Below are 13,222 nucleotides of genomic sequence, written 5' to 3' on the forward strand. Positions count from 1 at the left end.
CTGGAGGTAATTCGTTAAAAACAGGTGCTGATGTGACCTTTCTTCACACATGCTGTCTGAGGAATTATGCAAATGTATTAGCGCACACTATCTTGCATGCTGCAATACTGCAGAAATAAATCATTATGTAAAAGTGTAGTAATACACCCCGAAGGTCACGTGATGATGAAGGTCTTGTGTTCTGTCAGCCGGACTTCATTTCTCTTCAGGGGTCCGTCCACCCTGCCCGTCTCTGACCGTCTGTACGCTTCAGCTTTGTCATGGTCACATGGGTGTCCTCTCTTTCTCATTCCTGTCACGAACGCCCCCCCCCCCTCCTTTCGCCTTCACCCGGTGTGCACTGTCAGGCCACCCGTTTGTTTGTTCAGATAGAGATGGAGAGGAAATGAGCCCGCTTGACCCCTCACGAGGACGAGCTGGCCGACAAAATAACATCACAACAAGCATCTCAATGAGGTCATCTTACATTTTATCGTGTCACTTTACTAATTTAATCAGGAATTTGACATTAAAATATAACAATATGCTAAATGGACAGGATTCGTCTTTTAACAAATATCTCATTCGAAAAGCCAAAAGTTTGTTCAGAATAAAAATGTTAAAAACAAAACAAGCAATGGAAATTAAGTAGTCTTTAACAACGCATATTTAAGTTCACTCAATGCAATGCACTCATTCAACGCTTCAGCTTTTAAATCTCATTCTCAGTTACATATTTAAACTGGCAGATGTGAGACGTAAAAAATAGTTTCTTGAACATATCTTATAAATGAGAATTAAAAAAGAACACTGGCTGCCAAGCAAATTCTTCACTCACATCGCGGCTATGGTTTATTAATAATTTTTGTTTTAATTTCTCAATCTTTTCCAATGAATGTGTGTTTTTTATATTTTTTAATCATTTAAATCCATTTAATTGAATTGCAGTCACATTTCGGTGTTTGTTGAATTCCACCAAAAGCAAACAGTCAACAATATGTAAGTAAACTAATAAAAAGCTGTTATTATGAATTTTTTCATAAAACATCGTTTTTTTAGTTTTTCTAACATTTACAAACCTTAGTTTTGTGTTGCTTAAAACTAAATATGTGCGTGTTAAGTTTTTTTTATGATGTTTCTGTTGTAAAAACGCAGATTGTCCTCTGTTGATTTGACCCGTTTTTTCTCCAGTTCATTTTCTGCAAGAATAAATGTTGTCAGAATTTCACAGCAATAATCAAAAATGATAATTTTACCAAAACACATTCTTATCAGATAAAAACTTTTGAAAATAGTCTCTTAATTTGTTTGCATCTATAGCCTACACTGTGTGTGATAAATGCCCACCCAGGATATCTGCTAGCCCACCCTTTGTGGCCTGGTTTCAGGTGTATTTTGGTGATTTTTCCGAAAAAAGGTAAATAAGGAAATATGGAATGGAATATCAAATAAACATTGACAGATAATGTTATCGCTTGAAGCTATTAATCTTTCATAGCTGGGGTAAAGAATTCAAACGTTTGTTTCATTTGAGTAGCCTATTGACCAAGTCTCAAAGCTGCTTGCAGGAGAAATATCTGAGACGCAAGTTCTGTTCTCTGTGATTTTTCTTTCTTGTGGCTAATCACGTGATTATTTATTGCACAAATGTTTCGCAATGGAATGCCTAAGATGATTTGGGTTCAATATCTGGTCATGTCGTCGCTGTTGTGAGAATGTAGTGCACTTATCCTGAAGCCCGACCGGAGATGTTTTGTTTGGACTCATTGGCGGCTCCTGGTTCACTTTAACAGGGGATTATTTGGCCTGCAGACTGAATCTCATGCATGTCGGCCCTTACATGGACCGATACAGGTTGCTCTTATTTTCTACTCCTCGGAGACGTTCAGATGACCTTATAGAGAAGTCACAATCACGTGACCACATGCTCGGGTTTCTCTCTGTGAAAACTTTGTACTGATCATTGTACAACCATAGTATCAAATTTACTGGATTCTCTCTCTGTGGTTATTGTGAAGCTCTGTTCTGTCAGGTCATTCAGCTCCACTTTAGAACCCTGAGGAAGCGCCACGCACTCGTACTGCCCTCGAGCACTTCCCTGTGTGTCACAAGAGCCGTGCTTGTGTTTGATCAAAGGCCAAGAGCAGAAAAGGACCGGAAAGAAGCAGGAGGAGTGAAAAACAACACGTGGAGATGTTCTGAATGGCTTTGGGTGGAGGTCACCTGTGCGATAGCCTTTGAGGAGTCCCCGCATCCTCCAGCCTGAGGCATTGATGAGGATCAGAGCGTGCTGTCGCCGTGGCAACTCATCTCCTGTTCCCTCTGAAGGGAGGAAAACAATAGAGGGTGATGTGTGGAGTTGTGGATAAGGGTTCACATTGTTAGAAGCGCCTAAATATTAAGCTTCAGTGTGTAACTCGTGAAATTTCTTTAACACGGACAAAGCTGTTTGAAATTAGGGAAAGTCATAAATTAAGAATAAAGGTTCTTCACTCATTCTCTGTCGTCTTTCTGCAGACACAGTATTGCTCCACCATTGTCTTCCAATCTGGTGGACGGGTTGTGTCGTAAACACAAGTGACATCTCATTTATTTGCGCCAGTGTCCACCATCTCCACACGCTGAAATCAATTCTTCTGTCCAACCCGCCGCGGCAGATACAGATGTAAAGTGTAGCTGGAAGATTTCACATCTGCCTCACACAAACACCTTCGTATGATGATGCTGAATCTAGTACGTTACAGAATCACACACCAATGAGAAGTCAATGAGAGTTACTCCATAAAAAATGTAAAAAAAAGAAGAAGATTTAAACTGGTAGATGAGAAAAATGTTACGATCAAATCTGAGCCTACACACTTTTTATAAATTAGACCCCTGCTCATACTAAAACACAAATGTATTGCCGTGAGGTTGTGTCGGCTTTCCTTTCTGCTGTCGTAGCTCTTAGTCAAAATTTTTGTTTTTCACTCTTCAGCTCTGTTTACGTATTACTCATCCAAACATTAAACACTCAGAAGGCCAAACGCCACAGGAGATCCACTTTCTCTAGCACGGCTTGTTGTTGTTGACATATACAGCGGGTCTGAAGCCACTGACGGTCACGTGTCTCTCTGTGTAATGTTCTTTCTCTGAACACACACGGACTGAAAAACATGTTACCATTATAGTGATTCAACCCACACGAGGATCCCAGAGGACCGCATCACTTGGGCTTTTAGCAGACAAGCCAACAGAAAACGTTGGTTTGATCATTTGTGCTCTGTTTGTGTCACGTTCAATTTCTTAATCTAATGATCTGGTTTTCTAGTGATGACATCAGTGTTTCCGAGCGATCGGTCACATTTACAGCTCAAGATTGTGTTTTTGACACCATGTGGCCGTGAAGCAAAGAGGCCAACCTGTCTTCAGGTGCGTAGAAACACACACATGCATTCAAATATATCACATCTCAAATATTAGTCAAAAAAGAGACAGTCTTTAGTTCCGTTCCACAGGTGTATGCACATTAATTGTTTCTGCATCAATGCACAAGTATAACTTTGTTTACACCATTTCCAGTAAAGATCTATAGCGTCTGGATTTTTCTCTTTATAATTGGGTTCAGCATCCTCGGGGGTGTTTTTGTTCACTGTAAACCCAAATGTTCAAAACAATCAAACAGATTAAGTAATGTAAACTTCTATTAACTTAAATATTTTAAGTTCCTGAAACACTTTTTTACTTGTGAGTAAAGTATAATGATTATTTTTTATTAACTTTTGATTTTACTAAAAATTGATTTGCTCCTTGTTCAATTTACTTAATTTAAACATGGTAATTCAACACAATTGGTCAAGAAGGAATTCTCAGTACGCTTTGCGTCAGACTGCATTAGGAGAGTTAATAAAAAAAGATTATTTTGTATATTTTTAGTAAAGTGAAATACTTTTTAGTGTTAAATGTTTACTTCTCTTATATTTAGAAGAGTTTGACATATTTTTCAGTTTTGTGGTTACCATTGTTTAGAAGATTGGTGCATGTGCTTAGGCTCTGTGAAGCTACATTTCACCTGTAACATGTGTGATGTTATCAGTGAGCAGAAACTGTGCTAATGCCAGTTCTGAGATCAGTCTTTTCTTGCTCATTTTGGGTTGCATAAATTAATGTGTTTGATTTATGCATATTAAGGCTGAGGAATATGCAAAGAATATGCAAAAAACTGAAAGAATTTAGTTTAGATAACTTAAAAATGCAATTTTTGGTGTACTTATTTGTTCAAGTTCTGTCTACTTAATTTCACAAAATGGATAAATTAAATATTTAAGTCGCACTTACTAAGATTTGGTGAGAACTTTAACTCAACAGTAATTGAAACTTGAAGGTTCTGGTTACTTAAACCAAGATCCTCTAAAACTCAATAATATTTGAGGATTGCCAACTTATTGCCAACCGAGTTTACAGTATTTACCACTGGGAATCCAAACAACATGAAATGATAGAATAAGCAAGGCCAGAAATATAAATATAACTCGTCGCTTTATAGTTTCTACCATTTGTATAAATTGTTCTACAGGTGAAGACCACAGAAAATGAAATAATTGAGAAGAAAAAGACTTTCATAGCAATAATGAGTCGGGGATGATGATGAAGAAGCACCTGCATGAGTTTGCTCATTTAAAGTCATGTCACAGATAAAGAACATGTGGCTGTTTTACATTTCAAAGTGAAAGTATTGTTCAAGTGAGAATCAACTGAATTCTCATTAACCCTGAAACAAGAGGCCTTGTTAGAAATTCACCGCGCACATCAAAGCCTTTGTTGTGCTTACCTCATCTCAACTGATGAATTACACATTTTTATTCGGCTTTACACCACAAAGTTGTCTCAGAAGAATAATTTACCCCAAAATAACATTCTGTCATCATTCATTCATTGTCTTCTAATTCAACGGTAGTTTTATCTGTGTAAGAAATTCTTCAGACAACATCGACTTCATTTGGAGAGACACAGGAGAGTAAATAGCAACAGGGTTTTAGGTGAAATGGTCTGTAAATGTCTCCAAAAAAGTATTAATATTAAAATATTATAAGAGTTTAACTTGAGTTCAAGATATGAAAGAAAAGACCCAAGGTCTGTTTCTAAGAACTCTCCGATGTTAAACCGTATTATTTTGATGTGTGTAGTGTGTTGTGTGCTGTAGAACGACACACTGGCAGTATCTACATTCTCTTTGTGTTGCGTTTATTGGAGGCACACAGGAAAGGCTGCCTCACTTTACTGTCACCATAGCAACAGTCAGCAAAGGATGGACATGAAACCTTGAGAATGAAACACTGGGTATATCTAAACATATACAGTGAAGAGTTCTGAGATTTTTGGCCCTAAACTGACAATTTATTAATTGCAAAAATCTTCACAATGTTTTACTTACAATATTATCTGAAATACATCAAAATAGGATGTCGATTTTGAAGGTAAAGATTTGTTAATGCTTTTGTTAATCTTTCTACTCGACCTGAATATTATCTGATCCATTGATCCATTGACAATCTATCAGTTATCGGTGCCAAACATGTTTTTACACATCAGATGAATAACACTGATCGGTTTGTTTTATACAGTTAAAAAAACTAAAGGCATTAATTTGTTAAGAGCCGCGGCCCTCTCCTACCTTAAAGCCGAATGATGTGGGTGTGATGTTAAAAGAACGATGGGAGTTTAATAAAGACGTTTGCTTTCAGAGCTGAGAAACTGTTAAGTGCAGCTTAAGCTTTTTGTAGCTTCAGGCAAATTGATTTCCTTTTATTCTGGCGTGAGTCATTTTGTGGTTGAACTTCAATGGAAACCGAATGCCTTTATTTATACACCGATTCATCTACATAATTCAGAAGCGATGGAATTAAATGAGGTGTCTGAGGGTGTGTTTGCTTCACAATGTCTTAATGAAGGGAAAATACTGCCTCAAGTACAAATTACAGTCCATCCACGAGTATTATTATAGTTGTGTATGTAAACTCTGCAGCGTAAGTTAATAAATGAAAGAGATATTGTGTTATTTAATTCGTTTTAATGACTCTGCAAGTGATTAAAGAAGCAGTTTGATGTAAAACAAAACTATTCTGCTTATTCATTTTGTTTAGATGTAAGTGTAAACCAGCCCAGAGTGCATCCGTCACGAAGAAGGCAATCCCATAATGCATTGTGACAGGTGTGGTGAAAAAAGAGAAATATAAACAAAAACATTATAAACATAATTCATTGAATACTCCAATGCTGACAAAGCGTAACCTTTCTGAGAACACACCAAATAACTAATCGTGCGTGTTATGCAATTTTAATTTTATTTGTAAGTATTTGTATAATTTGCTTATCAACATTTTCTTCAATGATTTGAGTCTTAGCATGCACTGCATTTGTGTGAAAGCTCAACGGAGTGAATCTTCACCTGTCATGATGTGTTTTCAGGTGAAGACTAACTCTATATCAACATGCACAACATCACTGGAGCATCTGTTCAATGGATAAACATGAGATCTGTGTGGTTTCCATGACAACCATTCAGCAGCAGAAAGCATGCAGCTGCACTTGATCGCTTTATTTGGTAAACGTGGATGTTTCAACCAGATGGAAGTGAAGGGTTTTCTTATGTAGATTTCTTGATATAGTAATGCATACATGATTGTAAAAAATGTTGCATATTTATCATAATAACAAAATGTTACGAAATGATTTTCAGGGGAATTTGCATTCTGCCAGATTTTGGTGCGAAATATGACAGGGATATTTATCTTGTAATGTTTCAGCAGTAATCTCCTCCCGTAACACATGTATAAAGTGTCTGTATGTTGACATAAAGGGTCCCTAGGGGTCTCGCAGATCTCTTTGATCTTCATGTCATCAGACTGATCAGTGCATGTTCTGCGTAATAACATTACTCATTCATGTCACATGCATGTGTTGTGTCTGCTCATCTCAACAGATTGCAGGCGACACATGCGACTGTCTCCACAAGCTGCTCTGAATAACAGACCGTTTGAGTTGAAGACACGTCACGAGGACGATGGCATCGTTTGAATCTGTGCTTTTAAATGGAGCCAGACGAAGATGCAGCAATCGCTTTTTCATTGTCATGATTGGTTAAAAAAGGATGACCTGTTTGGACTCATATTTAGAATAAATGATGTTAACGTGAATGCAATCTGTGCGTCAGTGTTTCAGATGCTGTGGTTGGCCGGGTACAGCGGTCTTACCTGACCGACAACATGTGTGTATGTATGTGGCACACAAACATGTCTTTCTTTCTTCATCTGTCACCTGATACTGAACACAGGTGATCATATTTACCTGCTGATGTGTGTACAGAATGTGCGTTTGTGAGCAATGGCTTCAAACGCAAACGGCTTCATACAATTTGATTCATTTGTTCTCTGTGTTCACCCTAACCCCTCACATTCATCCGGCCACGTTTACTGCTGCTCATCCAGGTGTGAGGGATTGAGTGCAGGTGCCCTGGACAAACAGGTGCTGTTGACTACAGTCTCTCATCAGGGTGAATATGAGGATTCCGTCATCACTATCTGTGTACTTCTGTACAATGATCTTTTTCATTTTCGGTTAATTTTGTGAAAACTAGAATGTGTTTTTTTTCAGTAAATAATAACTGACTGCATTTATGTCTGATTCTCGCAAAGTATGGAGTGTTTTTTTCCGAGTGTGTCATTTTAGCGTCTTGGCTGTAAAACTAACCATCTGCTGTCATTGTGAAGCAAACACTGACTCAGACATTCAACTCTTTATATGTTTCACAGAAGAAATACTGCACACGTTTGAACCAAACAAGGACGAGTTTGGCAGCTGTTTCAAGTTCGATCTTCAATATGTTGGATCTGATGTTATATTTAATTCAAATCTCATGCACAAGGTTTAAAAAAAGCCATAAAATAAATGAGTATCGTCTAATCTCTGTTGAAGGCTGGCTGAGGCTGGCTGATAATGTTTTGGCCTTGTAATGGGTCGTTGTGAGGCCAAATTATTGTGTGTAGGAAGGATTATGAAACATAAATATACAAGAGACACATTGTATTTCCTTTTCAATAAAACTAACGTGCCATAAGTTTTCCTTTCATAGTGTTTGGAAAGCCAGACGTCAACATTCCTTGAGCCTAGCTGTTTCTATGGTAACGGTTACACCTGTCGAATGGCGGAAGTTACATCAAAGTGGTCCACAGACCCACATGTGTGCCACAGAAGCCGGACAATACAGTTTATTATGTGTGAATGAACAGCCGTTGAGAAGACCAGAATCACTGACAATCCCTTTGAAGTCACAAATCGGACGCTCTCACAACGCTCTCACAACGTTCCCACAACGCTGCAGCAACCCTCTTACATTTAAACCTGCTTTGAGCTCGGGTTCACAGTAGCGTGCTCAAACTCTCAGAAGCTGTTGTTCAACATTACAGAAGAGGTCTTTTGAGTACACACTGTAAGCCAACATGAAAAAAGGGAAAGTCCAGAATGTTCCCAGAGTGTTTCTTCCTGTTTCTGAATTTCACCTCCTCTGTAGCACACAGCGCTTCGTCATCAACATTGCTCAATACGTTTACACAGAAGTTTCATTTAAGATGAAGCGTGTAGCATTGAAGCAAACAATAGCTCATTATTTGACTCGCAGATTCTTGCACGGCTCTCATGGGATTTAACACAAACTGCTGTTTTGAAATGCAGTTAACCATGTCATGGAACCGTTCACAGTTTGAAAACCATTGCCATAGTGTAATTTGGTGAATGTGAGTGTTTTGAATCCTCTGTATTATACGTAATATCCCCAAAAATGTCTAAATCCTGAATGTAGTGAAATGAGGATTGTCGGATGTGACACGGTAAGACTCTTTTGGCACACACGGCCCCATTTAAAATCATGTTTCTTCAGCTGAACAGCTGCGTTTAATCCAGTGGCGTTTGTTTCCTGGAGCCTTGTTTCCAAATGCTGAACGGGGGCAGGCAAGTTCACACAGACCTTTCTTCTCAAACCCCTCCTGTTCTCTGGCAAACATCAAACGTCCCGTCCGCTCGGACTTTTTTCTTCTCAACAAGATTCTAGCAGCTTTGTGGGAGGATAATTGAGGGCAGACGTCTGAGGCGCCGGCGGATATCTGGACCTTTTTGGGGAGCGTAAAACACACTTTTCAGAGGGTTTCTTTGTGGACTCCTCCCCGTCACTGAATCTACTGAGTCATTCCACAGCCAAGTGGGGCCTCTATACTAAACATCACACGGACACATGATATCTGGCCCCTGCTTGTTGAATTTTGTGTGTTTTGGTAGGATCAACGGAACCATGGCAGACTCGAACGCCCGTGCACGTGTCCTGCTCTCTCCCCCTCTCTCTTTATTTCGCAAAAAAAACTTTATTGTCAGTTTGGCCGCGACTCAAAGAAAGTCAACTTTGGAGACGTGTTGTAAAGAAAGAGGAAGGACATAAATTCGGACAGATCGTGTGTTTATACTGCAGGCCCACGCACGGCGTTGACTGTTCTTTTAAACAATATCAGCCGTTCATTGTTGTTTGTGCTCCGCAGGAAGCCGACGCAGATGTTTGTCACACTACGCTTGCGGTTCGTCCCAGCCCACTCGTTCTGTGTCGTGGCAGCACTTTTTTTTCAGAGCTCTGTCTCTTTCTGACGGGAGGGTCATCGGCGGGCCAGGTCCAAATGAAAAAATACTTGGCTTTTTTTCCTGGCGAGCGCTCAAACCCAGGCTTTTGAAAAGATTACTGTGTGGCTGCTGCCCCGCCGGGATGCTTGAGGTTAGGAATTCACTCGGAGGCGCTTTTCAATTCAGCTAGCCGGCAACGTTCCCCTCCCTCTCTCGTTCTGCTCCATTTTGTCTCGGTGGTTTCCTAAACTGTTTTCACACTGGAGTGTAGACCCGAGTCTGCGTTCAACTTTCATGCTTCCTGTAAAATCTTTTTTTTGGTAAAAAATATATTTTTCTCTTGTTTTTTAATCAGCAACAAGATTTCTGAGCATCCTTTAATTTCTCATCCCTTACAAAAAAATAAACTTTTTGCAGTAGGCCTATGTACTTCGCATAAATATACTTTTGTTTTTAAGTTTGATGTTGATTGAACTAGTCGTTTAATGATAGTATACTTCAAAGTGTACTTTTATAAACTATAATAAGTATTAAACTAGTAAGCTATCAATATATCTTTTAGTTCACTTGTATTATAGTGTAGTTGCAGTACTAACAAAAAACAAAGTTGTGAACTACTTGTGTGCTCAAGTTTACTATTGTTATACTTACATTTTTATCAACTAAAAAGCGGGCCAGATTAGCCCCAACTAGTACACTCACAAGTTTAATACTTACACAAATGAGCAGTTATTTGTGGTAAAATCATGGTTCATTTTCAGAAAGGATTATAAAATTTAGTAGATTGCAGAATGTAGTTCTCAATGTCTGACTGACTGTCTGGCTGAAATGTTGACTAGATTATAATGAAACTATTCAATGTATCCGTTAAGCACTAAAAGCAAGTGCAAAATCAGTCAAACACATTTTTCATCATTCCTGCTCAATCTGCACTGTGTTCCAGATGTAAAAAGAGACTTTCTTTCCACCATCCAACCCCCCAACCCAAATAGGTTGGTGATACACACCAGTTTCTCTCTGTCGACATGTTGTTTATTTTGGTTTCTGAAGGCCGGTAACAGATGATTGATTGATGAAGTTGGAGGTGAACGTGTGCTCTGAGCTGGTTTAGCCGGTCACCGCGTGGCCTCTGTAAACCCAGGCGATATAAGATGATTGTGTGTTATTGTGAAAGTCGTAAACGCTTGCGAATGGTCTTCAACACTCCAGCGCACCTGACATTATTAATACTGTCTCAACGCTCGCTGACTGTTAGCAGTACATTACGATAGAGAAGTAACATAGAATAACATTTACAATAAAATAAAATGTGTTGATTCGGCAGCCGTCCCATTTTTTTCTCCATTGCATATATTTTTAGATTGCATATTTAACAAATAAATATGTAGAAATTGTTTCTGTTGATGCTTTTCTTGATTGTTTTGAAAACGCACAATCTCTAACATTTCTAAAAGAGAAACCTTAACCTTACTTAATGTCTAGTAAATCCAGCATGTTATGCTTCGGTAATATGACATCTTTGGTAAGAAATCAATGTTTGATGTTTTGACAATAAAATTAGAGATTAGGTGTATATAAATGAAGATTTGTGAAGCTCAGATGATGGGATGTGATTGGCTGAAATGATTTCTTCACACTAACTGCACAACATCATGTTTTCATTTTGGGATTTCATTCTCCCATAACAGATGCAAGTGCCAGTAAACATCACAGTTATATAACAAGACTGAACAACACTGCTTTTAATGTTCTGAAGCGTTTCATGTTGTCTGTGTCAGATCGTGAAGCATCCTGCTAAAAACTTCAGGATTGAAGGCGGGTCACCAATATAAGATGCTAGTTAAGACATGTATAACTTTTATAAACATGACAAAAAGTGTTCCTGATGAGACAAAATAATGGCATTGATTTATTTTTTAGTTATGAAGATGTTTTCGGTGAAGTCGGCTCGGACATTATATTAGTTTGGGACTGGACTGAAACTGTGCCGCTGTCTGTATTTGCTAATCCTCAATGATTCAAAACTTAAATGTGAGCTATCGACATTCTTGATATATGAAAGCGATATAATTTATGTTTTTCTCTTTGGGAGATATACCGAGCAACTGTTTTGACTCTTTCATCACATGTTTAATGGACAGCGTCCATTGGAGCAGCTTTAGTTTGGGAAGACTCTGGAAATGATTTGTGTCCGTGCTGGTTCCTGGATGGAAACAAAAAGTATTTGTTGTCTTGGATACGCGATCATTTGTTGTCTTGTGTTAGTGACATGGGATTTTGGTGGCGTGACAGAAGTTGCTTTTTGTTCCTGGCTGTTTGCCTTGAACTCATCTTGCAGAGGCAGACTTTTGACTATCAGCCATATTGGTGTTTCTTCCAGCCAAGAATCGCCCATTTAGAAAGAAAAGACCCATCTGACCCTCGATTTGATTTGTTATAGATTTATATAACTTATGAGCATTACATCAAAGGCCGATCATGACTCTTGCAGCAGTAGAATCTCAGAAAGCCATGCAGCGTGATTTGGATCTGAACTCCTGGTTGAGTCGGATGTGTTTGACTCACCGTGAGGTTCAGTCTCTCTCTCTTTTTCTCTCTCTCTCTCTCTCTCTCTCGCTCTCTCTCTCTTTTTCTCTCTCTCTCTCTCTCTCTCTCTCTCTCTCTGTCAGCGGGTGTTATGAAGCAGATGGGTGAGTTTAGTTTTTAGAGGAAAACTACTCATCGCATCAGCGGTTATGTAACAGTGCCCTGAATTCTTCTGAATGTGATGCCTTGCACAGGACACAGACATCTGTTTGTGTTTGGGAATAAATGTTTGTTTTTAAACTATTCTTTTTTTATTTTTCATTTAAACACATGTTCACCTGAAAATCAAATGCTAAAAACACTTTCTCATTGAGTCTGTTTGCCTGAACCACCATCGGTGCTGATATGACCAGCCAGTATTTTTACTAAGTTGGCAATCTCCTCAAAGTTGGTTTTGTTTTGTGGACATGCACCGTAGAAAATCATGATTTTTAAGATATGTACCGTGGTGTCACCATGTTTTTTTAGAGAGGGACTATAGTAATATTGTGTTTTTTATGTGTATTGTGGTGATACAGTGTTTTGTCGCATGTGTGCAACAGTAAAATCATGTTTTTTACATCTATCACAGTGATATGATTTTTAGGGGGATGTGCACCATGGTGATGCCATGGTTTTTTACATGCATTGTAAAAATATCATGGTTTTTGGTAATGTATTGCGATGATACCATGTCCTTGGCCGTGCATTTGTAATAACATGGTATTTTTGCACCGTGATAATACCATGTTTTTTTATAAAGTTGTATCATGTGTTTATGTCCATCGTTTTCATATGCATTTTAGTAATATCATGTTTTTGGCTAAGTATCGTGGTGAAACATGTTTTTTGGGACGCGCACTAAAGCAAAATCATGATTTTTTCCATGTATCATGGTGAGACCATGTTTCTTGTAGTGTAGTAATATATTGTTATTGTTTGAATTAAATTGGAAAGGATGTAAATATTATGGTATGCAAAATATGGTTATCGTATATCAACATACAGATGGTATTATCACGTGTTATGTGATGGTGGT

General features: G+C 38.5%; 1 long non-coding RNA gene across 4 annotated transcripts; it reads left to right on the forward strand.

The window, feature by feature from the left end:
* The first annotated feature begins 3,125 nt into the window (after window positions 1–3,125).
* LOC130431161 (uncharacterized) lies at window positions 3,126–9,999 on the forward strand. Of its 4 annotated transcripts, XR_008908148.1 has the most exons (5): window positions 3,126–3,390; window positions 6,102–6,169; window positions 6,427–7,291; window positions 7,446–7,510; window positions 7,770–9,999. It is a non-coding gene; the product is annotated as an uncharacterized LOC130431161 (long non-coding RNA). The 4 variants fall into 4 exon arrangements; XR_008908146.1 differs by having other exon boundaries at window positions 6,427–7,510; XR_008908147.1 differs by having other exon boundaries at window positions 7,446–9,999.
* The last annotated feature ends 3,223 nt before the right edge of the window (window positions 10,000–13,222 follow it).

The sequence above is a fragment of the Triplophysa dalaica genome, chromosome 11 (genome assembly GCF_015846415.1).
Source record: "Triplophysa dalaica isolate WHDGS20190420 chromosome 11, ASM1584641v1, whole genome shotgun sequence".
Taxonomy (NCBI): Eukaryota; Metazoa; Chordata; class Actinopteri; order Cypriniformes; family Nemacheilidae; genus Triplophysa; species Triplophysa dalaica.